This window comes from Heterocephalus glaber, unplaced genomic scaffold, assembly GCF_053883595.1.
Source record: "Heterocephalus glaber isolate CG9 unplaced genomic scaffold, H.glaber_assembly_v1.0 deba00001446, whole genome shotgun sequence".
Lineage (NCBI taxonomy): Eukaryota > Metazoa > Chordata > Mammalia > Rodentia > Bathyergidae > Heterocephalus > Heterocephalus glaber.
The window spans coordinates 9,078,326-9,095,070 of NW_028258298.1; the positions used below are offsets into that span (position 1 = coordinate 9,078,326).

General features: G+C 41.7%; 1 protein-coding gene across 5 annotated transcripts in view; it reads left to right on the forward strand.

Annotated features, from left to right (window-relative positions):
• Kirrel3 (kirre like nephrin family adhesion molecule 3) overlaps nt 1–16,745 on the forward strand; it is a 584,234-nt gene that overhangs the window by 29,953 nt on the left and 537,536 nt on the right. The window contains exon 1 of one of the 5 annotated variants that reach the window (XM_087214245.1): nt 1–16,323. This exon is cut by the window's left edge and continues 16,038 nt beyond it. The exons of the other annotated variants lie outside the window; for them this stretch is intronic. The gene's annotated coding sequence lies outside the window, so the exon portion shown is untranslated. The remainder of the gene's footprint in view (nt 16,324–16,745) is intronic. 5 annotated transcript variants of the gene reach the window in all.

Below are 16,745 nucleotides of genomic sequence, written 5' to 3' on the forward strand. Positions count from 1 at the left end.
AAGGATGGGTGCCAGTCCTGCCCCAGAGGGACAGCTCTCTGAGAACACTTCCTCCTGAGGTGAAGCTCCAGGGATGAGCTGAAGTTAGCTAATCCAGTGGGGAGGGAGTAGGGTGGGGGTGAGGGTAGCAGAGGCAGCAGTGATTGAGAGCCTGGAGAAAGGAGAGTGTGGCCTGGCCTGAACCGAGGAGCCATGAGACCACTGGTTAGCACCAAGTGGTCAGGCCTTTGTACACAGAACCCTTGCTTAGCCAAGGAATGCAAATAATACCTTGGCTAGAAAAGGAAGTAGCCTGTGTGAGATTGCCAGGTTGCCAACATGCTTTCCCTTAGGATATGACTTCTGCAAAAGAAAACTTACACACACACACAGATTGGGTACAGAGATTACATACACATGAGTGGAAGCATCCTAATCCACAGTATTTGAAGGGCAGGATGAAAACCACACTCACCCTAGAGGGCACCAGATACCACAGGGGATGAATGATGTTGGAAGGAGAGATACAAAATGACCTTTCTAAGAAAGTATTGGAGAAGAGGGTCGGAGGCAGTACTGGAAGAATTGTATAATGTATAACTTGCACACAATGAATAATAATTGATGAAAGTAACTTCCCAAAGTGCTAACAGCAATTGCCTGGGCTTGGTGTTACAGGCTTGGTAGGTGTCACTTTTGAGTGGATCACAGTGTTGGTGAAGACATTCATCCACAGACAGGACCCAAAGAGAAGCGAAGTCTTAGCATGGAGATTTATGGTCCAGAGGGGTTGGGATGCATCGTGGACTAAAAGTGAGGAGGTTAAAAAAAGGAAAGAAATGGAAATGATTTCTTTCTGACTGTGTCGTAAACAGAATGCAGGCATGCTTTGCTAATCCAAAGCATAAATCAGGCACAGCAGTTAGTTAAGTTGGGGAACAGGGTTCTTGACCTATCTTTTAATTGCCTTACAGGCAGCTTGATGGCTCAGAAGTTGGGGGGAAAATCAATGAGAGACTCTGCTACTCTGGGCTCAAGTCTAACTCACTTTCATTTTTTCAACAAATATTTATTGAACACCCAATATGGGCCAGGCATTGTGCCAAGGTATAAACTTCTTGATGAAGTGGACAGGTGCATAAGAGCATTCAATAAATACACGTGGAAAGAATGCAGGCATGAATGAAAGAGTGAATGAATGAATGAATACAAAAGGAAGCTTAAAAGAAAGTGGATACTAATTCTAGGAATTTGTAGTGAAAACAGCACACCAGACATGGCCAAATTCCTATCCGTTGCCTTAAAGACGATCACTGAAATCCACATAAAAGAATGACATAAAAAAAGATGGGCAATAAACAAGAAAAGTGCCTCAAGCAATATGGAAGTTTCCAAAAATAAAACTTGGTGTTGACCATGGTGGCATGTACATTTAATTGCAGATCTTAGGAGTGTGAGGAAAGTCAAGGCCATCCTGGGCAACTTAGCAAGATCTTTTCACAAAATAAACTTGCTTTGACTATGTCATACATGTGATCCTGATGCAGAAGGTAAGGGTGGTGGCATCTAAAGAAACCAACGTGGCTGCACAGACAACTCTCCCGGGAGCTCAGGTTTGAAAAAAGCCCACACATACAAGGCTGGAAAGCTGGAAGGCAGGCATCTGGTGAAGGGTGAGGACAAAAGCAAAGCCAACGTGCCTGCGTGTGTACCAAAAGTGTCTGGTGACATAATGACCCAGAGTGAGCTGCAGCTAACAGAAAAAGAAAAAAGGAAGGGAGGACTCTGAGAAACAACAAAATAGAGATTTTTTTTTTACATTCCAAGAAAGGAGAATAAAAAGGGCAGTTCTCCTTGGAAATGCAGCATCATGCTAATTTTCCCATAGTTGAGGGAGAATAAGCTTGCTTGAAGAATTAAAGACTGAGATAGGGGATGTGATGGTAAGAGATTATAAAAAGTGGTAGTTTAGAGCCTCCCAGGTCAAGGATTAAGTGCCAGCTTTACCATGTAGTAGCCTCTCTTGGCTCAGTTCAGTCTTCTGTAAAATGTGATAACAAGAGTGTGGGTGTCATAGATGTGTTGTGTGGATTAACAGATACATTGCAAATAAAACTTCATGTCTGACTTGTAGAACAATTCAGTAGATGTTACCAATGATGATGATGATGATATGTTTAAAACAAATCTGATCACTAGGTTCAATGAAATTAATCACCAAAGATACTGAAACAATTTGAAGATACCCTGGAACCCGTCTAGGTGGACAATAGCCAAGAAACGTTGGAAAAGAGGAGAGTCTGGAAAAGATATTTGTAAAGTAGAGGAGTAAATGGCAGTGGATTATGGAAACAGGAAATAGGTGTACTTTATATGGATCTCCAGAAAAAAAGTCTGTAAGAGATTAACTTGATGGTTTATAAACACCCATAAAATCATCCATGGTCTCTGGTAGCTATCTCGAGCTACCTGAGCACCAGCATCTCATTGGACAGAAGAAAATGTATCATAATTTCATAATGCTTCTCTCCTTTGTGATATGTTATTCTCAAATTTGATAAACTGCTGAAGGATTTGTAATACAGTCTCAACCTGAACCACTGATTTGGCTTTCTATTCAAAAAACAGTGGGTTCATACTGAAGATGATAACCATCAATGGCACCCTCTGCAGCTGTGACCACATTAGGAATGAGTGTGCTCCAGTCTGAGGGTCCCTCCTAGAGACTCATGTACAAAAACTAGACCATTACAGAGGGCTTAGAGATGCAAAGTGTAGGAATTATGTAATGTGAGGAAGGGTGGAGAAATTTAGCATTATTTAAGCGAAAAGGCAGGACTTAAAGGTTCTCCAGCTTTATTATGCGTGAGAATCACTTGAGGTGCTTGCTTAAATTGCAGATCCCAACAATTCCAATAACTAGGTCTGTAGAATCTGATTCATCAATCCCAGGAGGAGCTCAGAAATTGTAGTTGAGGAAATATCACAGGTGATTCTCACTCCAGTGGTTCAAGGATATACTTTAAGAAATATTGGTTTAGAATAAAACAGCATAATTGTTCACAGATCTAAATGTTAGACTTCCCAGTGTGTTTGAGAGGATAAAATTGCAATCTACAAGTCCTCAACTTGACTGTAAGCTAGTTGGAGGATGGGAACTCTGCATTCTTCTGTACCCCTAGATCCAAATATGTATGATGTGGAGTAGGTGGTCAGCAAATACATCTGGAATGAAGTTACTAGAAAGTAGGAAAAGAAACCCTGCAAGAATAAAAGCTTCCTCCAAATGAAGCAGGTGGCCTTGTTAAGCAGACAGCCTGCCATCCATGCCATCCATCTTTATGGGGAGACTGGATAATAAGGTGTCAGAAATGGCAGAAAGGAGATTGCTGAACTGGAAGAGAGGTTTGCTGAAGGTGACCTCCAGGACTTTCCACATTCTTAAAACTCAGTCCAAGACATAAGATATATTTTAAAAATTCTTTGATGATAGTGCAGAGGTAATAAAGTCAGAGAGGTATAGATAGGAAAGGAAAGAAGGTGATGAGTAGTACAGAAAAGAATATGACAACCATTTGAAACACGAAGAGATGATCAAGTCTGCAGAAACACTTAGCATAAAGCACTGTGCTGTATTTTATTTGTGGACATGGCATCTGCAATGTTTTACATTGCATGCAACTTAATTCAGCCCCCCACACACATTGAGCACTTCCTTATGGGACTCACAGGATGACTGAAGAGATCAGGGGGCTTAGTTCTGCCCCCAGAAACACAGAACATGAATGATACTCTTCTAGTAGGGAGGGAAAATGAGAGAGTACCACTAGGGAAGGACATTTGCTCTTACATAGACTGCTATATTCCCAGCACTTTAGGTAGTACCTGGCACAATGGGAATAGCAGTAAATATTGGGCAGATGGATGAGTGCATGCACGAATGAGTAAAGCTAGCACTTACTGAGTTCCTCCTTCTTGGACAGTGTAGTGTGCACTTTGTATATTTCATTACTCTAATGCTTCTAAATGCTGTAAAAGGTACCATTTTCCTTGTTTTATAGATGTTGAAATAGAAGTGCTATGCAGTTACTTGTTCAAAGTCATAACACTCATCAGTGACAAAACTGAAGTTTCTGAACTTGAATTATCTACCTCCTGAATCCATGCCATCCCTACTATACCATACAAGTGTAGATAACTTCTTTTTCAGGTATGTGAACTGAGACCAGAGAGGTAAAATTACTTTCTCAGTGTCATCATGGTAGTAGTTTGCAAGAATGGATATAGATCCAAGCCTTGAACAGTGACTTGAAAAGCAGCCAGGGTAGTCATCATGTCAAAGTAGCTGTCTTTGGGCTGGGGATTTAGCTCAGTGGTTCTGGTGCCTGCCCTGCAAGTGCAAGGTCCCAAGTTCGATCCCCGGTACCAAAAAAAAAACAAAACAAAGTAGCTGTCTTTGTCCATCTACTGACTTGTTCCCTGACCCCTGTATACCCCCTGTGTTTGTATAAAGAGTATGTGCCATGGCCAGCTCTCTGTGTGACTGAGTAGTAGTCCCTGAGGCTAAGTTAACATAGCCTGACTCAATTTGAAGTTGGCAATTTGGGGCCGGTAATCTTGGTGACACAGAATTCCTAAAAGAACCCTCTACCATAAAAATGAGTAGAATTATATGCCAGGGGGCATTTGGCCTATTACTCAGAAGCCCATGACTAACATACTCAAGCAGATTGGCCTCAGGATTCAATTTCTGTCCTCTTTTTTCAAAATTTAGAATTGGCAGTGGAATAAGTACACTAAATTGTTCTCCAGTCTCTCCACGCTCAGCCATGCCCTTAGTTATACAAATATAATTCCCAATGACTTTGGCCAGGTCTTGCTTGAGTGAAAGAGTGAGTGGAATTTAAGGGTATCAACTCAGTCAGAGAAGCACATTGTTCTTTCTTTTCTGTCACTTTTTATGTGGATGATGGAGGAAAATGAAAAGAGGGGGTTCCCACTTCCCTGCCATTGTTTTTAGCTAGCTGCACCATGACATTGATTAAGGTAAAGAAAGATTATCTATGACAGGAAGGAAAAGTGTGTGTGCATGCATGCAGCATATGTGATGCATATGCAAGCCTTGTGAAGTCAAGTCCTTACTGGCAAGCCACAGGGCCACCTTGTTGATATAAATGGAAAAGAATGTTCGATAGGTCACAAATTTGTTAGAAGGAGTGAGGAACCAGGCTGTCAGGTAATCTAAATGATATCCCAAGCAATCATGAGAATAACTACTTCTGCCAGTGAACACAGCTGACTCCTGCATCAATCTTGTCACAGCTGCTGGCCTTGCTAGAAGGGATGCTCTGCTTACTCTTTCTTCTTGGCATCACTAATTCCCACAGCCATCCCTGAGAAAGTGTAATATCAGCACTGACTTACAAGGTTGTGGGCCTGCACTGTAGCTGCAAGGGAGGCAAGGAAAACCAGGACCTGGGATTTTTTAGCTTCTCCATAGAGTGGAAAGAAACCTGCTTCACACCAAGACTCACAGAGGGAAGAATGCCCCACCCCCCAGTGCTGCAACCATAAGGAATAATAAATATCTACTAACCACACACCTGGAAGACTTCTACTGTGATCCTTGGGGGACCTCAGTGCATGATGGAATACATGTCCTTTCTCTGTCAGACTTTTCTGCACAATCACTAGCTCTAGGGCAGATGTGCAGATTGATTATAGCCCGAAATATTTTTCAGTGAAAAGGGCACTGAAGTGTCATGCTAGAATTCTCAACTTTCCAAATAAGAGAAAGCAGAGTAGTGCCCATGTCACTTCTGCAGCAGTGGGCTGTAGTCATAGCTGGAGAAAGAGCCTTGTAAATTCATGACCATTAATCTGTCTGTGCTAGTCTCACTGAATTTTCAGACATTGCTTTTACTTCATTGAGTTCAGTTGCTGGTCATCTTGTCTACACCATGTACTCACCCCAAGCCACCTGGAACAGGAATGCTGTATTTGGAAAGTTCGCAAATGAATCATTGGAGTCCTTTAAAATAAAGTAACAAGATTTCCCTGCCTCTTCACTGCAGTTAAGCAGGATGGACTACACAAGAGACACAGAAGACTGCCATGGTGCCCTTCATTCATTCCAGTTAGGGATATGAATTTATGATAAGTGCTTTCTCTTATAAAACTTTAGGTCCAATTCAAAGCAGAGACTCAGACTGAGGATGTGTTTTTTAAAAAATTCCATGGTTCCTTTCTGAGCTCTTACTATTGTAAATCCCTCTCCTAGGATTTCTGAGTTAAGGCAATGAATCTTATTTTTATGGTTGAAAAACTCAGTAAGAAAGAGATTCAATGATGCCAAAGGTCAAATGACCACCTGGGAAGACAGCACCCAAAACAACATAAAATTCTGTCCAGTTCCCAGTGATTTCTACATGGTTTGTTTTCACACCTGGCCATCATTGCTTTAGAATTCCCACGCAATTTGTAGTGATTACAGTCTTTTAGATAAAGATCATTATGCCGAGGTTTTATCTGTGAAAACTGGGGCACTGAATTAGTTACCTTTGTAACCCTCTTCATTCATGAATCAGACACATACCTTGATGATTTTCCACTAATGGCTTAACCTCCAAAATATTGTACTTTTCATAGTGTTTATTTGGGGTTTTTTTCTAGAATTTGTCACTAGAAATGTAGATAATATTTCCCACACATAAATCATCAAAACTCACTAAATAAGAATCTGCTTCTTAGAGGGAGATGATACTAAGGAGATACTAAGGAAGGCAAAATCTGTCATATTGGGTGGGCTGGATAATAAAGGAAAAATTAAAAGTAGTATTTATCCAATATGTCAAATCCTAAAACGCCTGAGCCCTTCGAAGCCACTATAAGGAAGGCAGATGGGGTATCTGGAAGCCAGGGTGCAGACCACAGCAGTACATGCATTTGTTTGTGCTCCCATTGCCTTACAAACACCTGGAGGCAAATGGTCCTCATCAGATCACAACCTGCAAATGTTTCTACAGTTCCCTATCACCTATTTAGAGCCCAGAAAGCATTGTTTTCATGAAAGCAATGTCTTAAATTAAACCAGATTCCTTCACCAGGTCACACAATTTTACTTAACTAGGAGTGTGGTTGGAATGCTTTATCATTTTACATATACTAGAAAATAATCCTATCACAGTATCAGTAAACTCATTAACAATTCAATAATTCAATGACTGGTAAAATTAAAGCTGTTCAGTATTAGAAACAATAAAAAGTGTTTTTCTTTAGTTGACAATATATTGGAATTATACATGACTTTTCTAGGCCCTCTGAAATATTAACCAACTACTTTTAGGGATTTAAAGACATTACTTTAGTCTAATTTTGTTCAAAATCTATTTTTAAAAAAATTTACTTGAGCTACATCGCTTAGCTTTCTATCTGGCCATTAGAGCACTTTTTAATAAAAAGAATGTAAGAGAGTAAAAGAAAAGGGATTTTCTTGAGAAAACTTAAATGAAGAAAAAGGAGACAAAGGAAGTGGGAAGAAGGAAAACAATGTGAAGTGGACTTAACTAAGATGTGAATAACAAAAAACAGTAGCAGAAACAACTTTGCAAACAGATGATGTCTCTGAGGGGAAGAATGGGGGTAGAGAGGCTGTGATTTCCATTCCTACCTCTAGGTGGCAGTGTCAACCTAGGGCAGTTTGGCTGTTCTGTGACTGCTAAAAGGCTAACTTGGTCCTGGTTTTTGTTTATATTGTGTTGTCTTAGGTAGCATCTTCCATTAACCTAAAACTTTCTTTCCTTCCCCTCATTGGCTTTGCTGGAACAGTAGTAGCCCTCCAAAAGTTATTTTCCGTATGTATCCAGAGGCCAGCATTTTGCAGTGCCCAAGTAGTATAGAGAAGAGAGAAGGCAGAAGAAAAGAAAACACTGAAAGGCTCTACTGCTCCTGCTTTCCTCCCCATACCACAGAATCCTGGAAGGCACCCATCTCTAGCTTTGGGAGATCCACAAAAGTGAGCCATAGATAAAGACAGAGTGTCCCACTGTGAAATTGCCTGTGTCCCCCATGGCTTCAAAGAGACAGCATCTTGGCTACCATCATAGCTCATGGGGCCTCCATCACTTAGGTAGAATGTGTCCACATAGATGTTTCATTTTTCTGCTTGCCAATTACCTGGCTGTCCCTGAACACATATGCTCCATCATGTCCCTACCCACAGCCCCTGCCCTGATCAGCACCTTCTTACCCCCTCTTCTTCCGATTACACTCATTCTCCCAAACCCTGCTTGGCTGTCACCTCCTGAACAGCTTTCTTCCACTCTCCCGTAGTTCTCATAGCACCCTCTGCTAACCTCCACTTTGGCGCCCATCACGCCATGCACAAGCACCCGCACATTTCCCCTGTAGGCAGCTCTTCCTTCCCAGAAGACAAGCATTTCTGACCATTAAAAGTCTGTCTCATGTCTGTGTTCCCTGTGCCCTCTTCTGCTACTCAGTAAGTATTTATTCTGTGTTTGAGTGAAATCGATTGTCCTGCAGTGGTAGCTCCTATTGCTCTCAACCTGTTTTTCTCAGTGGAGAAAGGGTGTGGTTGACACTTTTGCGCCCTCTTCTGTCTGAGCGGAAGATGACTGCGCGGTAAGCCTGGTTCTCTCTACCAGGACCACAAACACAGCAGCTTGAACTAGCCCTCTCCCTTCTGAGACCTGTTCAAGGATAGTTTAGGGTTTCTGCATCTGAAGAGACTTTCAGAAACATTTCTAATCATAGCCAAACCCTGTTAGAACTGAAGGGGCCTTAGAATCCCCCTGTCATATCCTCTGTCTTTTTATAGATGAAGGGGTTGTCTCAGAGACTTGCAGTCCTTTTCCTAGGGACACACAGCAGGCCTCAGGCAGGCCTGAGACTGGAATTTTCTTCTTCTATCCCCTCTCTGCCCCCTTTCCATTGCAAAGTCCCTATGTTGCACAGTCTCTGATTTGGGGGTTACTCGGAGATCCCACTCCTGGGATAAGTGGCCCCAAAGGGGGTTCAGCTTTATAAATGGGCTAAATAAATAAATACTTCTGTTTGCCCATCTTAGAACAGCTTTCTTCAGGAGAAGCTTCTTGCATTTAATAGGGTGCTTGTAAACAGGAGCAGTTTGAATAGTTTTTCTGGCATGCTGTTAACATTTATATGTGCCCCATTTCATCTGTAATCTGCTTTTACAAGACGCTGGTGAGCCTTTGATGGTGGCAATGAATGACCCAGACGGCTTCATCCCAAATGTTCAAACTGAGCAGAAAATTTGAGAGACTCTAAGGTATTCATCTCCATAAAAAATTCAAACACATTGACTAAAATTGCTTGCCTCTACCCGGATACATTAACTTTTCCTTGTTCTTCTTCTTCCTCTTTTCTCTCCCAGTCTTTCCTTCGCATTTGCCATTACCATGTTCTAGTTATTGCCCACATCTGGAGCATGGCAGCTGTCCTGTAATGTGCACACTGCGGTCTGTAATTTGGAGAACTTGAATACAAATATCTGTTAATTAAAAAAAATACAGAAGCATGTTTGTCAGCTTGTAATTATGTAAAGAAGAACACCAACTCCCAAACTAATTTAAAAAGCAAAATGAAAATAACTTTACCAGCCACTTTACAAAAATACAACAACTCTACATTTAGCTATTAACTTCCTTCAGAGTATCCCAACGTCCTTTGCAAATGCCTGTGAAGTTTCTTTGGGGAAGTCAGATTGGCCTAATAGAATAGGCAGGAAAACAGGACTGGAGTGACAGCCAGGTGACTGGGTTCTCTTACTTGCCTGCTCATGACAAGCCTCAGATGGAATTTGTGTGGCACACTTCTTTGTCACAAAGGCTGGTCTTGGACACTGCAGTGTGTTCAGCAACATCTTTGGCCCCATCTGTCCCCACTCATTTCCCACAACACCAGTGCCCTCCCCAGCTGTGATAAGCAAAGATGTCCCCAGACAGGGTGTGGAGCTATCTTGCCCCCAGTTGAGAATAATTGTCATTTTCATTGTTGTGTAATATGTAAAAAAGAAGGCAAGATTTGGCCTCTGAAGACTTAGGTTGAAGTACATATTTCATCCTTCTTAAGTTTGTGCTCGTGGCTAGATCCCAGTTCTTCTGCACGCCTTGCTTCTCACCTCTTGGGTGGATGTAATGTGTCCAGAGACAACATTTCACAGGGTTGCGGTGACAATCAAATGTGATGCAAAGGGTTTTCAAATAGAAGAAGGCTAGGTTTGATCATGGTCATGATTATTGCGAAATGGATCCTGAAGAGGAAGGCTGCAATTGGAGGCCAGGAGCAGATCTTCGCCTTGGGAAGTAGCCTTTTGACTTTGACCTTATTAGCGCTCTTGCTTGCTAAGGCTTGAGGGGCAGATAAAACTGCAGTGCCCTTTGGTGAAAGAGCACCAAGCAAAGGAAAATGGTTGAGGAAAGCCTAATCAAGATGGGATAATTTTGCACACGCACCATTAAAATAAAAATTGAAAGAGAGCAAAGAGATTGTCAGCTATCTGGGTGACTGACAGAATGACAGGTGAATGGGCGAGGTATCTCCTCAAGAATTATGGATTTCTGGGGTATTCTGCAGTCTAGATCCCAATCTTATTTAATACCCAGATTTCTGTGTACAGCATTCATTAATAGCAGTAGCTGCCACTTAACTGAGGACTGCTTGGTACCAGAAAATATACTGATTGTTTTAGATTTATGATCTTACTTTATCTTCCTGCCAGTTCTGTGAGGGAGGTATCATTCCCATTTCACAGGTGAGAAAACTGAGGCCTATGCAGGTTAAGTAATCTGCCACAGAGCACTTTTGTCTGTATCTCTGTGAAGCTAATGAAGGGAGGAGCCTGTAATGTCCCCAGACTCTAAGCACTCAGCCACCTGGGCAATGAGCCCTGAGTGTGTCCTGGAGAAGAGTCACTGGGCTGCCACTCACAAACAGCTGATGTATCAAGCACACCACCGGGTCTCTTCTATGAGCGCTGCACAGGCTTGTGACCGGGGAAAGTGAAGTGGTCTGCAAAGGTTTAGGAGGATGCTGTGATATAGAGAATAAAAAATAAAGTAAAGACAGGAGGGGGAAGCTGACAGTTTGAGTGGTGCACACACAATCAATACACCCAAGATAACAATTTCTGCAGAGCAGCGCCTCGCTTATTCAGGTCCCCAGGAGATGCGTGTTGCTCTGACAGTCGGCAGAAATCTGACTTGATTCAGATCTTTTCATCTCCAGCCTGCTTTTGCCGACTTTTTCATTTTACATTATTAAATATTAAACCCTGTAAACACTTGCATTTGTCTGTACCATATTGTCAGTCAAATTACCCTTCTGTGACTGTATCAAATCATACTGGCATCACTTACTTCCCTGGGCAATACCTGCAATTCCAACATCCTATTGTAGGATAAAAGGAGGTGGTACCTAAGCACCTTGGGGTCAGGACTTCTAATTCTTTTTTAAAATCCTCACATCAGCTTTCTGTTTACATCTCTTCAAGTCAAATTGTTTCCTTTGTAAGTGAACCAAATGGTCATGCTATTAAGACTCTACTTCTTCCCTTCATCATATGAAAAGTAGATAAAAATAACTAAAAATTCTAAATTCTAAAAGGTGAGCTCAGTCCACTGCAGTACCAATGTGTGGGTTGCATAAAGTGCACATCGAGGGTTTTTGTCTTGATACCCAGCGTGCATCAAATTCTGTTCTCTCTCTCTATGGCTATCATTTGCTGATGCTCTGGAATTGCACATTATTTCCTAATGTTAAATATCCAGAGAAAAACATAATGAGGCCAACATGATACATGGGGAAATAATGTATTCCATAGTCAGAAGGAATTAAGATCACTGAGTTGCCTGATGTTTTGATTATCCATGGCTCTGTCCTCTCCATCAGCAAAGATAACCAAAACTTTATAATATTTAAAATTCAGTTCTGAGATATTACAAAAGAAAGGATAATTGGATCCTTATAGTCAAATGTAAATTACTCAAATGTATTTTATGTGTTCCTTAGCACCACCGTCCAGGGACCCCACAATGAAAGCCAAGGAATTACTGAGAATTGGAATTTGATGAAAACTATTATCTGGACATAACAATTTACTATGAACCTTTTCTCTCCCAGTGACCACTAATATACTCTTCAGTTCTTAACAGCCCAGAACCAGTGTCCAGAGGTAAAGCTTGTGATGTACAGACACCCAAAATCATCCCCATAAATAAGCAATATTGTCGACCAGCCCAAGTAGACCTGTCAACAGTGGGAAATAAATTGGCTCAATTGAAGTAATCCAATCAAGTGGACTTACAATTTTACCAGGAAGTTTAATTAAGGCACTGTCTTGTAGATATCTGTTAGTCCCCCCAGAGCTCCCAGCCCACCCTCATTTATCCCCATCTTTTTGTCCCAGTGCTGTTTCTCACATGGTCTAGGTAAAATTACTTAGCCTTTTCCTGGGCCCAATGACCCATCTGTTGAGTTAGGAGAATAACACTTTTATGCATCTGGCAGAGGGCAGTGCACTTTAATGAGTGTTTGGAAAGTACTTTGAACATGCAGTGCTTGTATTAATACTGCTATCCAATGCCCTGGACGAGCTAATGAAGTGTTATCTTAATCTGTGTCACAGCTAATTCATTTTGGAATTGAGTCTATTACTGTACACAGATTTCAATTCGGGGGTCACCAGCAAGATTTATTTTCCTTGGGGCAAATATTGACCACCTGAGCCTCTATCAATATTTACTTCTTTGGTCAATAAATCTCAGTGTTGACCTTGATAAAAGTCAACATCTCCACAGAAGCTCAGGGTCTTCTTCATCCGTGCAGCCTTCGTTCTGGGTCTGCACTTGACTCTGTTCTAATAAATTCTTATTTGCAGGAGTTTATCACACAGCTGTTGGCATGCCTTCAGGGATGAGGTTGCTGACTGTGTCCCCAGGCATTTGTGCAGAAATGCTAAAGTGAGACTATCATAGTGCTTCTGAGAGAATTTCTAATCTTAGGTTCTTACTTTTCTTCTTGTGGGGAAGGGCTTTCTAGAAGAGTCTACCCAGCCCAGAATAACTGAATCTGTCAAATTGGACAACTACACACAGAAGAGTTGAAAAATATCTGTTTGAGCGAAGGGGGTGCTACCCACATGCTGCCCCCAGCCTTGTGTCCCATAGACATTGGACACTAGACCCCAATCTTACTGTGCTAACTGTAGTCAGTAATCCTCTTCCTGACTGTACTGACCATGGAGCTTTTGCTTCAAACCATGAATCTGCCTAGAATCACCTAACACCTGAGCTGGGTTCTATTGTTCTAGAGGAACAGTACAGATTTACATATTCAGTAGTTGTCTTTATTAAGAAACTACTGTGCCAGGCCTTTGGCACAAATGAAGTTCTCTCCTCCTTGGACCCCACAGTGGAGACTGAGAGTGCAAAAATACTTAAGCCAGGACCCTTACATTGAGGAAACTTTCAATATAGTGTGGACACAGTTGAGTGGCTATTTTATTTTTCACATATGTCTCCTCAATCAGATACTCATACACATGCCTTTTCCATTGTGCCCAATTACATAGTGGGAGATGGCATGCATGTAGGTATTTAGCATTGGAATTATACCCTTACTGCAACAAGGAAGGTCATTCACTCCAGGAGCATCACCATAGCCACCCTCATGTATGTTGCCAACAACACATGGTTTGTAGCTTTCAAGGAATTTGCATTGGTTGAAGGCAAAAGAAACAAGTTTTGTGAGATTGGGAGGCGTCTGCCTTTGGCGATTATGGAGATGTTATCCAAAAGTGGGAAAGGCAGTGGCAAAATGCCAAAGCAATAACATGACTGCTACATTCATCACATTTTGTCTTTGGGGTTTGAATTTAATAGTTCTCCATGTAGATTCAAGTAGCGAGAGTGGTTCATCACAATGTATTTTGCACAAAAATGTTGCCTGGATAAACAGATTTCTAAACTAAATGTATGTAAAACTCAAAACCCTGTCCAATGTGTCTTATGATAAATGAGAATTTTTTATGCATTTCCCATTGATTTATCTGCTTTTAATGGGCCCATTTGCAAGCAGCAGTCCTTCCAAACTTTCAGAGATGTTCTGTGTGCCCATGCCTGTTTGTGTTTGGTGAAGCGTGCTAAGGGAGAAGACTAGCACTTTGAAGGCTGGATCTCTCCCACAGCTGTTCCTCTCTTCTCTATTATTTTATCAACCCTATCAGCAATTCAATCTATAAAAACCTATTTTTCATTTGTTGAGATTTTTCCAATTCGTTCAGAAGTATACACAGACAAGAAGATGAAAAGGAAGAGGGCCAGACTTTGGAGTGATTCACAGGTTGAGTCCATGCAGTCTGAACATCTAGCTTGATTGTCAACTGTTTATCCTGCATTTTTCAGGGTATTCTGGGCTGAGTTGTTTCCAACCAGCAGCCAGCTCAGCAGTCTGGTCTGGACTGTTAACCACTGCCTGGAACCACAATTCAAATCAAATCCATCTTGATGAGTGAGATTAATTGAGCTTCAGAAGTTTTGCTCTGTGTGGTCCTTTGAATCAAAGCCTTAAGATAGGCAGTGACCAGGCAGCCAGTGTTGGAAAACTTTAAATATACCCTAGGGCCTCTTTAGAAAGACTGGAGTTGCCTCAGAGTCCTTGGCTGGATTTCTGGAAATGGTAAACAAAAACAAAAACAACAAATAAACAAAACCCTCTTCTAGCAGAGATTTTTGTAGCCCACAGGGGGTACTTAGTATGTTAGCTACCTTGCTGTTAAGATACCTGGTCTTTTCTGTTTTCCTCATTTCAAATTTAATCGAGAAGAGGTTGCCTTTTACTAATTTCTGACAAACAAATTAACTTCTCTCTCTGTTTCTTGTCTCCCTTGAGTCAGGTCAGGGTTTGCTCATTTAGTCTGCCATCTTCCCGGTACCCAGTGAACTTCCAATGGAAGTCATTCATTCATTAAATCATTCATTCAGATATCAGTCATTTATTAATTATCTGAAAGTACATGGCTGGGAACTGAATGATTAAAAACAGAGATCAGTCAGGATTCTTGTCCAGAAGGAGCACAGAATCTAGCATAGAAAGACAAGCCTAATAAACAAGAGCAATAAACATAAGTGATAGTGGAGAATGACCTAAAGCAGTAAGGGAAAGGTTTAGACAAGAGAGAAGCCAGAGAGGTGCAGCCCCAGGGTGTTGAACACTAAAATGAGTGACTGAGAGGAAGGTGGGGAAATCTCTTCTTTGGCCTAATGAAGAAGAGACAGGTGTGTGGAGGTAGTGCTGTTGTTTTCATTGGACAGGCTGTCTTTCATTGGAAGACCTTTGAGGCTGTGAAGAGGAATATGAAGATGATAGTTGACTATGTGAGATTGGAACTTGGAGCTCTGAACTAATGAAAAAGTTTGGGGACTTTTATGATGTAAGTTTCACGACTGGAGCCATGGCAATAAGTGAGATTATTCAATTACAGCTCACAGAATGAGAAGAAAATAATTTTCAAGTTAAACCCTGGTAAAAACCAACATTCATGAGTGGGTTAGTCAGAGTTCTCCAGGGAAGCAGAACCAGTAAGATGTATGTGTGTTTGTGCGTATGATGGATAAATAGATGGGTGATGATGAAGAAGATAGATAGATAGGAATTTATTGAAGGAATTTGCTTATGTGATTACAGAGGCTGAGAAGTTCCAAAATTTGCAGTTGACAAATTGGAGACCCAGGAGAGCTTCTGATGGCATGGTTCTAGACCAAAGCCAGTAGACTTGAACTTCAAGAAATGCGAGGTTTCAGTTTCAGTTTAAAGGTAGAGAAAGACTGGAGTTCCAGGTCAAGGCCATCAGATAGGAGGAGTCCCCTCTTACTTGGGAGAGGGAGAGAGAACCTAACGCTTTTGTCCTCTTCACTCATTCAACTGATTGGACGAGGCCCACCCACACTGGGCAGGGCAATCTCCTCCACTCAGTCCACTGATTCATATGTCAGTCCTATTCAAAGATCCCCTTCAGAAATATCAAGAACAAGTTTGTCCAGATATCTTTAACCTAGTCAAGTTAACATATAAAATTAAACCTCACATGGGGAATGCAAAGAATACAGCAAGGGGACAGGAGAATGAGAAGGTAAAAAAAGGGTAGGAGAAATGCTTGCCTTTGTATGAATAGTTCCCCACACCATCGTATCCATCCTTTGCTAGGGAGGTTTCATGGGACCGTCTGAGTGGATCTGTGGCTACATGTTAGCATGACAGAGCAGAAGAACTATGTGTGGAAGTCTACAAGCTGATGGTGCACTGTAGGTGAGTTCACAGATGAGCCATTTCATACCATTAAATTTCATAATAAAGGTGGGCATACCCCATGAGCAAAATGGAAGAGCAAGTGGAGATGTCATGGGGTTGGGACAGGGACTGCCTGATACTCAGCTGGCCAGTGGTAGGATCCTGAATACAGGTTCCTGTTAATGTCTTCGCCTGCTGTGGCCAATGGGAGAGGAGTCCTGTGAGCCAGAGAACGGGATATGGGCGCACATGGAAGGGACTAGTACAGATGCTTTCCCAAAGTCAGACAGAGGATATTTTCATGGAGAACCAGCCTATACAAACTCACTTAGGATCTGGGCTCCTCCAGGGACATCCCCATGTTTCTAGCACTGTGTCTTTGTGCTTGATGAATGGTTACAATCCCACAATTATTCTTTCCTAGTCACATTCCCAGATGT